This window comes from Salvelinus sp. IW2-2015, linkage group LG32 (genome assembly GCF_002910315.2).
Source record: "Salvelinus sp. IW2-2015 linkage group LG32, ASM291031v2, whole genome shotgun sequence".
Classification (NCBI taxonomy): Eukaryota; Metazoa; Chordata; class Actinopteri; order Salmoniformes; family Salmonidae; genus Salvelinus; species Salvelinus sp. IW2-2015.
In genome coordinates, this window is record NC_036871.1 from 13,484,644 (window position 1) to 13,500,719 (window position 16,076).

At 40.6% G+C, this 16,076-nt stretch overlaps 1 pseudogene; it reads right to left on the bottom strand.

Moving 5' to 3' along the window:
- Positions 1-9,106: 9,106 nt before the first annotated feature.
- Positions 9,107-16,076, bottom strand: part of LOC111957131 (epidermal retinol dehydrogenase 2-like) — a 27,845-nt pseudogene continuing 20,875 nt past the window's right edge.

Below are 16,076 nucleotides of genomic sequence, written 5' to 3' on the forward strand. Positions count from 1 at the left end.
GCTGTGCCACTCGGAGCCCAAAGAGCCTAGGAAGGGATGTAGAGTATGGGCATAGCACACCTTAGTGGAGGAATGTGCCTTTACTGTATGTTAGGAATGTGCCTTTACTGTATGTGCCTAATTATAGGCTACTGTGCAGTACTGTTATGATAAAATCATGAAGTGCTATGGTGTGAAATATCTGTTCTGGAACGCACTATTCCCACATATATTTATGCATTTCAACTTTTTTTTACGTTCTTGGGTTATTGAGATGGGTGGATGTGATGCTGCCATTGCTGTGACAGACAGACAGACAAGGTATCTATTGTAAGGAATTAAATTCTGTGAGAGAGAAAAAAAAATAGGTACCAGACTATAGTTTTGTTTCACTGTCTTAGTCTACAAGGCTTCTTCAGGTTCCAAGAACAATCTACCCCCCCTCTGTATGACCACAGTACCCTCTAGTGAACAAAATGTAGTAAGGCAATGTCCCAAATAATATTCCCACTTACTACAGTATGTACAGTCAACTACAATATGACAATGTTCAGTGGCTTGCAAAAGTATTCACCTCCTTGGCATTTTTCCTATTTTGTTGCCTTACAACCTGGAATTAAAATAGATTTTGGGGGGTGTGTATCAGTTGATTTACACAACATGCCTACCACTTTGAAGTTGCAAAATATTTTTTTATTGTGAAACAACAAGAAATAAGAAAAAAAAACGGAACTTGAGGGTGCATAACTATTCACCCCCCTAAAGTCAATACTTTGTAGAGACACCTTTTGCAGCAATTACATCTGCAAGTCTCTTGGGGTATGTCTCTATAAGCTTGGCACATCTAGCCACTGGGATTTTTGCCCATTCTTCAAGGGAAAACAGCTCCAGCTCCTTGAAGTTGGATKKGTTACCATCTGACCATCCTTCCCGGTGATTGCGCAACTTTTGCTAATTTTTGTTGTTGTCTGAGTRATGGAAATCCTGTAAATTAAGATGACTTAATCTATTTTGAAAGATGATGTTRAGGATGATAATAAATACCACTTTGATGTCATACAAGCAAGCAAAACACCCGAGTCMAAATGTGCACTTCACATTTCCAAATCATAAAACTCATGTCATATACAGTGTCAAAGTTTATGATCATTATGTTTCATGTACAGTTACAAGATRACATGGTGTCATACCCTGGGTTGTTCTGAACAATGTTTATTTAGAAAATTCACTGTGGCTCATGACTGCTTTCTATGCACCCCAAAATTACAATCGGTTTCTCTGAACTACCTTGTGAAAGCCTGAGAATGTAAGATCGTATTTTATAACTTAGCTAGTCATGTTGGCAATAGAACAAGCATTCAAATCGTGCCCACCTGACCCAGATTGCGATTTATAATGGWCCGTTTTTAGATTGCGTAAACAACAACAGTAATTGCGTGATGGCGGGATGCAGGGTTGTGTTCAAAATGAAACAACTACAAGTATGGGTTGTTCTAGTTCCTCAACGGCACAATTAAGAGAGCTGAAAAAAGTACCTTCCAGTTGAAGACTCTTTGAGTCGTAATAGTGCATTGAAATTACTTAGGAACTGTGCACACTTTGGAGAGATGTGTGTCCACTTGGAGACACCAGTTAGTCCTCTCACTCAAACCCTTGTAATTTCTTTGTATTATGTTGCAACAGCCCACATTTTCCAGGAATGGTCTTATGTTACTGAATGTATCCAGAGTAGTTGCAGATTTTGTTATCAACAAATGCGGATAAAAGTACATTATTAAATGTAAAATGCACATAAAATCAACAGTGTAATGTTTAGATTCAGTTTTGTCAGGTGAACTGCTATGTACTGACCTTTGGTCTAATAATTGTCCCATTATCTCCAAAATGTTCCATTTCAATTGCTACCATGGTTATGCATATGCTTTTCATATTTCTTCTGTAAGAGACATTTCAATTTAGCCCTATACACATAGGCCAATTGCCATGAGTGTAAAGGTTTAAGATGTTAATAATAAGAAAGAAGCCATTTCATGTCATAATAATTCAGTCTAATTGGTGGTGAGTGATTAAGTCTACTGTATTAGTCWTGGCTGTATTGTGTTGTATTCAACAGGAAGCCAACAACTCACTCTCAAAGGCCTCAAGGAATGGAAGTAGCCATGCAAATCGCTCCAAATGAAGACTTTACCCACCAGAACCTGGCCAAGTTTCTAAAAGCCCTCTTTCTACCACACCTGTCTCAAGGACATTTCCATAACACAAAAAGGCTTTGGTGTAGATTTAAATGTTGAGGTTGGAGATAATTATATTYGACTGCGGTCCAAATCAGGTGTTGGTCTTTATAAATCTGTGTTGTCTCCAGATAAATAGAGTCTTGCCGCCCACTCAACCAGGTGCTGCTTTATCAGCAACTTCTCCGTAATTGGCACCAATGCATAAGTAATGGCTTGATAAGTGTTTACTGGTACTTGCAAGCCTTATGGAGATACATAAAATACCTATCCAGGCTTGCCTTTGTATCAGCTAACCACATACAGTGCCTTCAGAAAGTATTCATACCCCTTCACTTATTCCACATTTTGTTTTGTTACAGCCTGAATTCCAAATATATTTATTTTTCTCACCCATCTACACACAATACCCCATAATAAAAAAAACATCTTAGAATGTTTCAAATTTATTGAAAATGAAATACAGAAATATTTAATTTACATAAGTATTCACACCCCTGGGTCAATACTGTGTAGAAGCACCTTTGGCAGCAATTACAGCCGTGTCTTTTGGGGTAAGTCTAAGAGCTTTCCCCACCTGGATTGGGCAACAATCCTTCAAGTTCTGTCAAATTGGTTGTTGATCATAGCTAAATAAACAATTTTCAGGTCTTGATATAGACTTTCAAGTAGATTTAAGTCAAAACTGTAACTCGGCCACTCAGGAACATTCACTGTCTTCTTATGCAACCACCACCATGCTTGAAAATATGGGAGAGTGGTACTCAATAATGTGTTGTATTGGATTTTCCCCAAACATAACACTTCGTATTCAGGACAAAAAGTTAATTGCTTTGCCACATTTTTTGCAGTATTACTTTAGTGTCTTGTTGCAAACAAGATGCATATTTTGGAATAGTTTTATTATGTACAGGCTTCCTCCTTTTCACTCTGTCAATTAAGTTAATATTGTGGAGTAACTACAGTTGTTGATCCATCCTCAGTTGTCTCCTGTCACAGCCATTCAACTCTGAACCTGTTTCAAAGTCACCATTGGCCTCATAGTGAAATTCCTGAGCGTTTTCCTTCCTCTCCGGAAACTGAGTTGGGAAGGMTGCCTGTATCTTTGTAGTGACTAGGTGTATTGATACACCATCCAGTGTAATGAATAACTGTACCATACGCAAAGGGATATTACATGTCTGCTTGTTTTTTTACCCATCTATCAATAGGTGTGCTTATTTGTGAGGCATTAGAAAACCTCCCTGGTTTTTGTGGTTGAATCTCTGTTTGAAATTCATTTCTCAACTGAGGGACCTTACAGATAATTTTATGTGTGGGGTACAGATATGTAGTCATTAAAAAAATCATGTTAACCACCATTATTGCCACCAATCTGGCCCTCAACCATCACGGTCACCTAATAATCCCCAGTTTACAATTGGCTCATTCATCCCCCTCCTCTCCCCTGTAACTATTCCCCAGGTCGTTGCTGCAAATGAGAATGTGTTCTCAGTCAACTTACCTGGTAAAATAACGGTAAAATAAAATAAAATAAAATAAAATTGCACACAGAGAGTACTGTACATGCAACTTATGTGACTTAAGCTAATATCTACTCCTGAACCTATTTATAAAGGGGATGAATACTTAACTTATCTGTTTTAAATTCAGGCTGTAACACATCAAAATGTGGAAAAAGTCAAGGGGTGTGAATACTTTGAAGGCACTGTATGTCATAGTAATGTGATGCTCCTTAACGGCACAGTCTGATGTGGCACACATGCAACGTCTGAGCAGGGGAACGGGACCAAGGGGCTGTAATGTCACATTGGCTTGAGTGTCGTATTACTCAGAGACTAGCAGTGTTCATCTTTCCCCTCTTTGACTGTATCTTTGTTGGTGCATGCTCTAGTACATGGTTTCCCAACTCCGGTCCTCGATTACCCGCAACAGCACACATTTTTGTTGTAGCCCCGGACAAAATTTCAATTTATCAAGGGCTTGATGATTAGTTGACAAGTAGAATCATGTGTGCTTGTCCGGGACCACAAAACATATCTGTACTGTTGGGGGTACTCGAGGACAGGAGTTGGGAAACATTGCATTAGTATACAGTGCATTCGGTAAGTATTCAGACCTCTTGACTTTTTCCACATTTTGTTACGTTACAGCCTTATTCTAGAATGGATTAAATAMATTTCTCAATCTACACACAATACCCCATAATGACAAAGCAAAAACAGGTTTAGACATTTTTGCATACATTTTTTTATTATTAATTTATTTAYATAAGTATTCAGACCCTTTGCTATGACTCGAAATTGAGCTCAGGTGCATCCTGTCGTGTCTTTGCTATCGTTAAATTGAAGACTTATAGTTTTTATCAAAGATTCCTGTAATTAGGGATTACGCGATCACTTGAGTAAGTGAGTAATAACGTAACTAATTAACTATGAATTCGAGGGCACCAGGGAAAGTTATTAGATTACAAAGTTATAATTTCCCAATATAACCTTTCAGATATTTTCATATCTGATCAATAGTCTTCTAATTAATGATTTATTTATTTTTACCTCACGTTAGTCTCATTCCAAACGTCGTAAATTGTTGATTATCTGCACRAACCCAGTCTTCACTATGAGTCATCCATACATCAATTGTCTTAAATCATTTATTTATTACTAACTAATTAATTCACAGAAATGCATAAACAAACAAACAAACTTTAAAACAGTTACATGAAATGGGAGAAATATGCCCTAGTGGCTGAACYGGCAGGGCGGCTTGTTAGACAAAAGGGAGAATTGCGTTCGACTAAGAATTCACTACAGAGTCCATAATTATAACAATTGACATGCTAATCCTTACACATGAACGCTCAATCATTCGGGAACAATTGCAATCAATATATATATATTTACGCTCGGTGTGTGTCGTCTTGATCGTTGGAGTGAAGTTAGTTTCTATTGGAGTTCCTTCTGTCTCGGTTATTGTGGATAGTTCAGAGTGACATTCGTTATAGAATGGATGTTTCGGCGGTTGTCTTTCTTCGCGTTCAATGATACCGAATTCCTAGCTGCAGACTAGTAGTCAATATCAAAACTTGTTCTTATTCGTATAAGAGTTTAACCACGTGGTATGGTTAAAGATTCAGCAATGTTACCTTAACCTTCGTTCTCCCCATGGAGAGAAAACATGGTCTAATGGTAATTTCTCAGAGTCGACTTTTATTCAGATAGCAGGAAGGGGTTGTCCTTGGATGTCTGACCCAACTGGCTCAGGGGCGGGTCCTCGGGTTTAGTTCAAATCAAAAAGGGATTTGTATTTTTCTTAATTAAACAGKCCAAAATCATATTACACAATTATACAAACAGTATCATACTCACTCATTCATTTTATACAACAAACAGATGTAAACCTCATATCTGAGGTTATTATAAAAACAGCGGTATGGTAATGTAGTCCCACAGTCTCTCATGAGTKTCCCACGTGGTGGCCAATRGGCATGTTAATAGCTGGACTCTCCRCCGATCTTTTATACTTTGGCAGGAACATGAAATATGTTCGTACCTCAAGTTCTGTGAGGTGGGAGAAAATTCCTTTGTCCTGAAAGTTTACCCTCTGTCTAATACTGTTGGGCCATGAGGAGATTCTCWGGAATTTACGACRTCTCTGTGACCACAGCATGGGTTGAAGGGGCAGGGAAAGGCAGGGAGAGGGGGATGGGGTTTGCAATACCCAAGCAGGCGACGTCATGACAATCCTATTCACATTGATCATCCTTGAGACGTTTCTACAACTTGGAGTCCACCTGTGGTAAATTCAATTGATTGGACATGATTTGGAAAGGCACACACCTGTATATACAAGCTCCCACAGTTGACAGGGCATGACAGAGCAAAAACCAAGCCATGAGGTCGAAGGAATTATCCGTAGAGCTCSGAGACMGGATTGTGTCGGCACAGATCTGGGGAAGACTACAAAATCATTTCTGCAGCATTGAAGGTCCCCGAAAACACAGKGGCCTCTATCATTATTAAATGGAGGAAGTTTGGAACCACCAAGACTCTTCCTAGAGCTGGCCGCCCAGCTAAACTGAGCAATCGGGGGAGAAGGGCCTTTGTCAGGGAGGTGACCAAGAACCTGATGGTCACTCTGACAGAGTTCCAGAGTTCCTCTGTAGAGATGGGAGCACCTTCCAGAAGGACAACCATCTCTTCAGCATTCCACCAATCAGGCCTTTATGGTAGAGTGGCCAGACGGTAGCCACTCCTCAGTAAAACACACGACAGCCAGCTTGGTGTTTACCAAATAGCAAACAATGAGAAACAAGATTCTCTGGTCTGATGAAACCAAGATTGAACTCCTTGGCCTGAATGCCAAGCGTCACATCTGAAGGAAACCTTGCACCATCCCTACGGTGAAGCATGGTGGTGGCAGCATCAGGCTGTGGGGATGTTTTTCAGCGGCAGGGACTGGGAGACTAGTCAGGATCGAGAGAAAGATGAACGGAGCAAAGTACAATGAGATTCTTGATGAAAACATGTTCCAGAGTGCTCAGGACCTCAGACTGGGGCAAAGGTTCACCTTCCAACAGGACAACGACCATAAGCACACAGCCAAGACAACGCAGGAGTGTCTTCGGGACAAGTCTCTGAATGTCCTTGAGTGGCCCAGCCAGAGCCCGGACTTGAACCCGATCGAACATCTCTGGAGAGAGCTGAAAATAGCTGTGCCGCAACGCTCCCCATCCAACCTCCCCATCCAACCTTGAGAGGATCTGCAGAGAAGGATGGGAGAAACTCCCAAAATACAGGTGTGCCAAGCTTCTAGTGTCATACCCAAGAAGACTCGGGGCTGTAATCGCTGCCAAAGGTGTTCAAAGAACTGAGAAAAAGGTCTGAATACTTATGTAAATGTGATAGGTTTATTTTTAACAAAATTTGCTAAAATGTCTAAAACCTTTTGCTTTGTCATTATGGGGTATTGTGTGTAGATTGAGGAAAAACTATTTAATCCATTTTAGAATAAGGCTAACGCAACAAAATGTGGAAAGTCAAGGGGTCTGAATAATTTCCGAATGCACTRTATACTTGACATTAAGTATCATATTATTCAGATGTACTCATGCAAGTACTGTACATGCCATTGTCATACTGTACTTAAACATGTGATGACCCTGTTATATAGAAAGCAGATTGAAGACCTTTTGATAGCGCTGCAAAATAAATTAACTTAGAATGAAATATTTGATATTTTCAAAACAAACTGATATGATCTCTTGATGCAATATGCCCTGGGCTGTATAATATCCTCATGAMATTTTTATTTTATTTATTTAACCTTTATTTAACCAGGAAGGGCTCATTGAGATTTGAAATCTCTTTTTCAAGAGAGTCCTGGCCCAGATTGTCACGCCCTGACCTTAGAGATCCTTTTTATGTCTCTATTTTGGTTTGTCAGGGCGTGAGTTTGGGTGGGCATTCTATGTCTGGTGTTCTATGTTGTCCTTGTTTTGTATTTCTATGTGTTTGGCCTGGTATGGTTCCTAATCAGAGGCAGCTGTCTATCGTTGTCTCTGATTGAGAACCATACTTAGGTAGCCTGTTCCCACCTGTGTTTGTGGGTGGTTATTTTCTGTTTAGTGTTTGTTGCACCTTTCAGAACTGTTCGTTGGTCGTWTTGTTGTTTTTGTTCGCGTRTTCATCTTTATTAAAAGTATTATGGATACGTACCACGCTGCACTTTGGTCCTCCTTTCCTTCTCCCGACGACAATCGTTACACAGATAGGCAGCACCAAGTCATTACACAATTACAGACAGACAACTTGAAAAACGACAGGTAATCTAGAAAAAAACATAGAATTCACAAGAGTATAACAAAATCATAAAACAGCTAATTAAAAACATTGACAGATCAGGGAATCGGCCTAAAAATCCTTCATTAATGATTTAAAAACACCAATCGGGACAAGTTCTTCCAGTTTAAAAGTATTTTGTAAGGCACTCCAAGCCGATGGTGCAGAGTACATAGAAGCCCTTTTACTAAATTCAGTTTGGACATTTGGAACAGTTAGCAGGATAAACTCCTGCCAAACGAAGCGAGTACCCACCACATATCTGAACAATAMAAATGCCCAAATAAAATGGTAGTAAACCCAAAATGGCGTTATAAATAAAAAACTATTCCAGTGACTGAGCCTACGATTGACTAGAGAAGGCCAGCCAACCCTTGCATATAAAGTGCAGTGGTGCGGTAAGGGTTTTGCAGTTTAAAATAAATCTCAATGCTCCATGGTAAAGGGTGTCAATTGATCTCAAACACTGAGCAGAAGCATTCATATATAAAATGTAGGTGATACTAGCCTCCTTCTGGCTTCAAAAGAAAAACAGGCCTTATTTCTAAAATAAAATCCCAACTTCAGCTTCAATTTTTTTGTAWGTTGTTGAATAWGCAAAATATGCAAATTAAGCCAATGACTTGAGGCCTTTTGTTCCTAGTAGCCATYTGATTAGGTTGTAGAGGGGTCAAGCTGAGTCTCAGTACCCAAAAGTCCAAGCTCTTACAGCAAAAACTGTTCCCCCATCACCAGGGGCTTGTTCAGGAGGGTACAATGTCACAGAAAGTTTAGATAGAAATGTATGGTGTAGATAATAACATATGGCCATAGAATGAGAATCATACCAGTTGTGCATCAGGTTGTTTTAACTAACTGAATACACCCCAGTAACTATTGTATTAGCACTGACTAGGTTTGCACTGGGTATGAGTGTTTGCTGAATGATCGCAGACTATCAGATGACAAAAACATACAACATCTTTATTATAATTTTTTAAGTATTCACATATCCCAAGGGGATTCAGAACTATGTCCATATAAAAAGTTCAACATACTCACACCCAACCACAAAAGTGCATATCTACATAATGTAAGAGGTTTTTAATTKATGCACAATAATGCATTTCTTTTTACAGTGGCATTAGGCACATTCAAACAGCTTTGACATMTTTTTGTAATGCAGTAGTAAAATGTTTTTGGAATAATCAACTCCTTCACTCACTAGTTCCCTAAAATATATCGTTATGGAAATTCATCAATGCACATGTAAAATCCTTCAGCAGGGCTTTGGGTGACGTCTGTGTATCACAAATAAATAAGTCAAAGTGATAGATTCTACCTTTTGTACCAAGGATGATGCACCAACACTATGCAGATGGAATTCCCTGATACCTCCCATTGCCCATCTGGTGAAAACTGAATGCTGACAATTTACCTAGAGCCATTATCCAAATGTTTGGAAATTATGTACTAACAAAACTCCCCTTGGAGTCCTCCAACAGTGTGAAATGCAGACAGCTGTTAAACCCACAAATCTACACATTGCTATCAGTAGCCAATGACACTGATGCTCATATCGAATGGCTTCGAATGGAACAGAAAGCACAATTCACAGTCTGAGTTGTGTGTTGGCAATGGCCATCGGTTAAACGTGGGCCAAACAGCGTGCAAGGGGCCAGTGCAGCTTAAGGCATGTTGTCTCACAGTGCTCTGTGTTCTCGAAGGCACCCAGGTACTTCCCCAGGAGACCCGTCTGCTTCCACATCAAGGAACTACGAGGAAACGGTGAGGAGAGGTCAGCCACTTTATAAAACACTCACGTCACCATTTGTGCATTATCAACTATCTTGGATAAATAACCATCTATAGTGGATCAGAAGAGAAGTTTTCAACTAGAACCTGTGATCATTAATGTGTGCTCCCAAATAACAACCAGTGTGTCTCACAATATCTGAAGAAAACCACGTTATTGAATGAAGTATTCCTTATTCTAGTGAAAAAACATAGCATTTATGTAAAACATACGTTTATCTTAAAACTATATCTGATCTTATTGAGCCTGCCTGATGCAGTGAAGTAGCACACTTCATAAGTGCTCGCAGTTTAGCATGGCTATGCATTTGTCCATAGACAAAATACTAAAGCTCTGTTGCTTGGCAACCCAGCTCAAAAGCTTGGTCCTTACAAGCCAAGGTATGAAAGTTTGACTATTGTCTTAAAGCGGTGGGGGGGGGGGGGGGGGGGGGGGGGGGGGGGGGGGGGGTGGGGGGGGGGGGGGTATTTGCTGTTTGTTTTGGTTGCATTTCAGATTTATTTGTGCCAATAGAAATCAATGGTAAATAATGTGTTGTGTCATTTTGGAGTCAGTATGTCATTAAGAATATAACATGTTTCTAAACCCTTATATTTATTATTTAATTATAATTAAAATTATATACGGCCAAAAAAATCGGGGACAGTCTAGCCGAAGACAGGCTACCAAAACTATGGGCTGTTCCCGGAAATCAGGGACGTCTGGTCAACTTAACCTATTGACCTTACTCCAGCCACCTGTGACCATTTGGTCCATCAGTAAGTCCCTACATACATAGTCTACTGTATCTGACTTTAGGAACCTCACTAGTCTGTTTGGCTATTCCTGGCCTGTCTGAAGACTCATACTAACAGGCTAGCTTGGATCAGGAACAGTAAAAACAAGCTGCAAAAGCAAAAGTGACATCTAGGGAAGATGCCGTCTAGGAGGGGTGCGTCACTTGAGTGGGTTAACCTGTTCACCGGACGTGCTACCTGTCCCAGACTTGCTGTTTTAACTCTCTAGAGACAGCAGGAGCGGTAGAGATACTCTCAATGATCGGCTATGAAAAGCCAACTGACATTTACTCCTGAGGTGCTGACTTGCTGCACATCGAAAACTACTGTGATTATTATTATTTGACCATGCTGGTCATTTATGAACATTTGAACATCTTGGCCATGTTCTGTCATAATCTCCACCCGGCACAGCCAGAAGAAGACTGGCCACCCCTCATAGCCTGGTTCCTCTCTAGGTTTCTTCCTAGGTTTTGGCCTTTCTAGGGAGTTTTTCCTAGCCACCGTGCTTCTACACCTGCATTGCTTGCTGTTTGGGGTTTTAGGCTGGGTTTCTGTACAGCACTTTGAGATATCAGCTGATGTAAGAAGGGCTATATAAATAAATTTGATTTGATTTGATATGGACTATGTCAATTGAAGAGAGGGAGGCTAGAGAACTAGACTGAGGGCAACCTACCTTAGCAATAGTAGAGGAAACAGAGGTTGTCACCAGTGGGTATGACTATACTGTGCAGTTTAAGCATGTAACCATTTCTGCATGTTGGAATGTGTGATTATGTGTGTCTGTGAAGCAGATCTCTGTGTGTGAGGCAGTRTGACATATAGCAAAAACCAGCATGTAAGAACATGAAGGGATCCTCACTTCTTCATGCCCATGAGAATATACATGCTCTTTGGGAGCAGAATGTAGACCTGGTCAGTTAAAATGGCTTCAGTTATCCTCTTTGCTAGTCTGGATCCAGGATAGGCAACAACAGAGGCCACCAGTCCACAGTAAGCAACATTTCGTCTAGTGTAAAGTAAGTACTTACATGTTTGTTGTTGATAGTGATTGTGTACACACGCTAAGAGAGGAAGTCTCCCAGCACCTTTGTTACTAATGCCATAACACAATCGTCAATTCCACCCTGTCAATGCCGAGACAAGGCCTTCCATTTCACGCTTCATAAAACCAATCTCAATTTTAAAAGTATCTTGTTCACTTTCATGTCCCATAAAAACAGAACTGGCCCTGGCTCTTAAAGGGATTGCATATTCATTTATTCATGGRTGAATAAATACCCTTCAGCAGGGTCATCTCAAACTTTTCAGGAGAAAAACTATTACAAATATGCAATGAGGATAATAACCTCTTAGAAACACAATGACAACTTTAAAGTGGGAAATGTAATCCCATATACAGTAACACCTCTTATGGCTGATAACTTACTTAGTATTGCAGCCATTGAAAATGCCAATGTTCATGAAATATGGATATGATACACGATAGTAGTCTTGACTCCATCCTTCCCCGTAGCCAGCAGCTCCAGAGCCACAGACTCAGCAAAGCCAATAGCAGCAAACTTGCTGGCACAGTAATCTATCAGGAGAGAAACACGTGTATTRGCATACAGTAGAGCAGGTTAAACAAAGGTCTCAAATCAAATTGAATTCGTCACATGCTTCATAAACAATTGTGGACTAACAGTGAAATGCTTACTTACAGGCCCTTCCCAACAATGCAGAGAAAGAAAATAGAGAAATAATAGAAGTAAAACACTCCAACATAGAGGATATATAAAACAGGTCTCCACATCAAGATAATGTAAACTAAATTGTGAAATTGCATTGTCCTTGAACCATTTGCTGTACAGCCTTATTCTAAAATGTATTACATTTAAAAGAAAATATCAATCTACACACAATACCCCATGATGACAAGTTTCTACAACTTGATTGGAGTCCATTTGTGGTAAATTCAATTGATTGGACATGATTTGGAAAGGCACACCTTTCTGTATATGGTCTCACAGTTGACAGTGCATGTCAAAAACCAAGCCATGAGGTCGAAATAATTTTCCGTAGAGCTCCGAGACAGGATTGTGTCGTGGCACAGATCTGGGGAAGCGTACCAAAACATTTCGGCAGCATTGAAGGTCCCCAAGAACACAGTGGCCTCCATCATTCTTCAATGCAAAAAGGTTGGAACCAACAAGACTCTTCCTAGAGCTGGCCGCCAGGCCAAATTGAGGAATCGGGGKAGAAGGGCCTCGKYMAGGRAGKTRWCCAAGAACCTGAAGGTCACKCTGACAGAGCTCCAGAGTTCCTCTGTGGAGATGGGAGAACCTTTCAGAAGGACAACAATCYCTGCAACAYTCCACCAATCAGGCCTTTATGGTAGAGTGGCCAGATGGAAGCMACTCCTCAGTAAAAGGCACATGACAGCCCACTTGGAGTTTGACAAAAGAMMCCTAAAGACTTTCAGACCATGAGATACAAGCTTCTCTGGTCTGGCGAAAAAAAGATTGAACTCTTTGGCCTGAATGCCAAGCATSACGTCTGGAGGAAACCTGGCATCATCCCTGTGGTTAAGCATGGTAGTGGCAGCATCATGTTGTGGGAATGTTTTTCAGCGGCAGGGACTGGGAGACTAGTCAGGATTGAGGGAAAGATRAAYGGAGCAAAGTACAGAGAGATCCTTTATGAAAACCTGCTAGAGAGCACWCAGGACCTCAGACTGGGGCGAGGGTTCACCTTCCAACAGGACAACGACCCTAAGCACACAGCCAAGAAAACRCAAGAGTGGCTTCGGGACAAGTCTATGAATGTCCTTGAGTGGCAYAGCCAGAGCCCGGTTTTGAACCYGATCGAACATCTCTGGAGAGACCTGAAAATAGCTGTGCAGCGATGCTCCCCATGAAATTCAACGTTGGGTTTCCAGGCTAGGCTACAGGCAGTGTAGGCTTTGTTCTTGCCCTGCACCAACACACCTAATTTAGCCAGTCAAACATTGATTAGCGTTCAGGTTTCTTGGTGCTGGACTGGAACAAAAAGCCTGCACACCGTTGCTCTCCAGGACCAGTATTGAAGAACATTGGAGTAAGTCATGCACACACATGCATAGTAGGTGATTTATCTGCAAGTCCATTGACACCAATCAGACCAGCTGAACTAACAACGCTGACCAAGTGACCATGGTTGTTGGTAGTCATCGCTGAGAGGAAGGCTTTATAAGTCTAGAGAGAAATTAGAAGAAATCAGGATGAGAACTTCCACAATGAAAGATGAATTTCAGTTTGCTTCAGATCTATGTTCACTGGAGGGGGAGTGAATGGAATTGCCACTATAAGGGACATGATTTAGGATATTGCTTTCACATTTAAATGCCTGTATTGATAAAGACAGCAAAGGAGAGAAAACAGACAAGATAGTTGTGTTGATGTCACTGTAGCAGATGTGAGCTGTAAGCGCATTAGCTCACCCAAAAGTGTGCCATGGTGTTAACTTCAATGGTTTTCTCAATGAGGGATTCTGGCGTGTCCATTAAATTCCTGCCTGTGACGATGCCTGCATTGTTTATGAGAATGCTCACATCCCCCACTCTCTCTTTGACCTGAACAAAGATGTGTTAATAAATCCTCTAAAAGTCTAAGCCGTTGGGGGGGGGGTAGTCTACTAAACTAACATATAGAATGATTTTAAAATACCATGGCTCATTATTTACCTATTTGATTTTGAATTTTAGTACAGCTTTTAGGTATCCCAAAAATATTTCTGAATTATTTGAAAAAATATTGAATTTGTCTTTTACCACTACAACCCATAAAACGCATTGAATATAATTTATAAATAGCAAAAAAGACAATAAAAAATTGAAGCGTTTGTCCTATATCTAGGAGATATACAAGAAATCTCAGTAAATATTAGTTTTTTGACATATTTAACCCTTTTTTTTGTTGGCACAAAAACTACCTCCATAATTCCGTCACTTCTATAGTTCCATGACACTTGTGGTGATCGTAGAGCAAAATGGAGAACACCATGTGTTTCATAAGCTCTCCCCTTTCCATAGAGTTGTCATGTTAGACTGAACAAAAATATCAAACGCAACATGTGAGGTGTTTGTCCGTGTTTCATGAGCTGAAATAAAATACCCTACAAATGTTCCATACGCACGAAAAGCTTATTTCTCTCAAATTTATTTTCATCCTGTTAGTGAGTATTTCTCCTTCGCCAAGATAATCCATCCACCTGACAGGTGTGACATATCAAGAAGCTGATTAATAGCATTACACAGGTGCACTGGGTACAATAAAAGGCCACTCTAAAATGTGCAGTTGTATCACAACTGCCACAGATGTAACAAGGTTTGAGGGACATGCAATTGGCATGCTGACTGCGAGGAATGTCCACCAGAGCTGTTGTGAGAGAATGTAATGTTCATTTCCTCCACCATAAGCTGCTCCAAATTTGTTTTAGATGATTTTGCAGTACATCACAACCGCAGACCAAGTGTAACCAGCCAGGACTTCCACATCCGGCTTCTTACCTGCGGATCGTCTGAGACCAGCCACCCATACAGCTGATGAAACTGTGGGTTTGCACAACCAAATATTTCTGCACAAACTGTTAGAACCATCTCAGGGAAGCTTATCTGCGTGCTCGTTGTCCTCATCAGGGTCTTGACCTGACTGCAGTTCGGCGTCATAACCGGACTTCAGTGGGCAAATGCTCACCTTCGATGTCCACTGGCACACTGGAGAAGTGTGCTCTTCATAGATGAGTCCCGGTTTCAACTGTACCGGGCGATGGCGTGTATGGTGTCATGGAAATTCGACGATCTGAAATGAATATTTTTATTGTCAGCTCACTGGAGAGGTTCAACAAACTTGATACACCATGAACGTCTATCAAGAGCTCCCACGGAGCAGTCCCGTTTAGTTCCCTTATATACTGGTTACAGACATGTTACATAGGCATAGTTCATAGGTTGGTTCTGGCATGTGTCTGGCACCGTCTCCTATCTTAAAGAACATATTCTGGGCGTCCTGCCAAATAGTCTAAAGTAGGAGGTCATGACAGCGCCACCCTCATGTCTTTACCAGGCACAGGTAGGAACCAAGGATGGTTTATGACACCAAAGACAAGATGCATGTAATGGGAATTTTAATGTGTGCTTTTCTTATAACCATTTTCTGTGTTCTATTCATGTGCTGTTCTGTAAACCCATTTCTGTGTTCATTGAAGTTGTTGATTGAACAAATCTTCCTCTTATCAGTATCTGCAATTTGGCAGTACGCCCAGACCGTGTTTTGAGAACAAATGAAAGATATCTCAGTTTCAAGGTCTCAGCTTAGAGAGAAGCCTCGTGAGATATGGTCTGTCACATGTTATGAACCAGTATTGGTCGGTAGTCACATGAATGAACAAAACGGTAATTATTCATTAATTATTGCTAAATCATGCATCTATA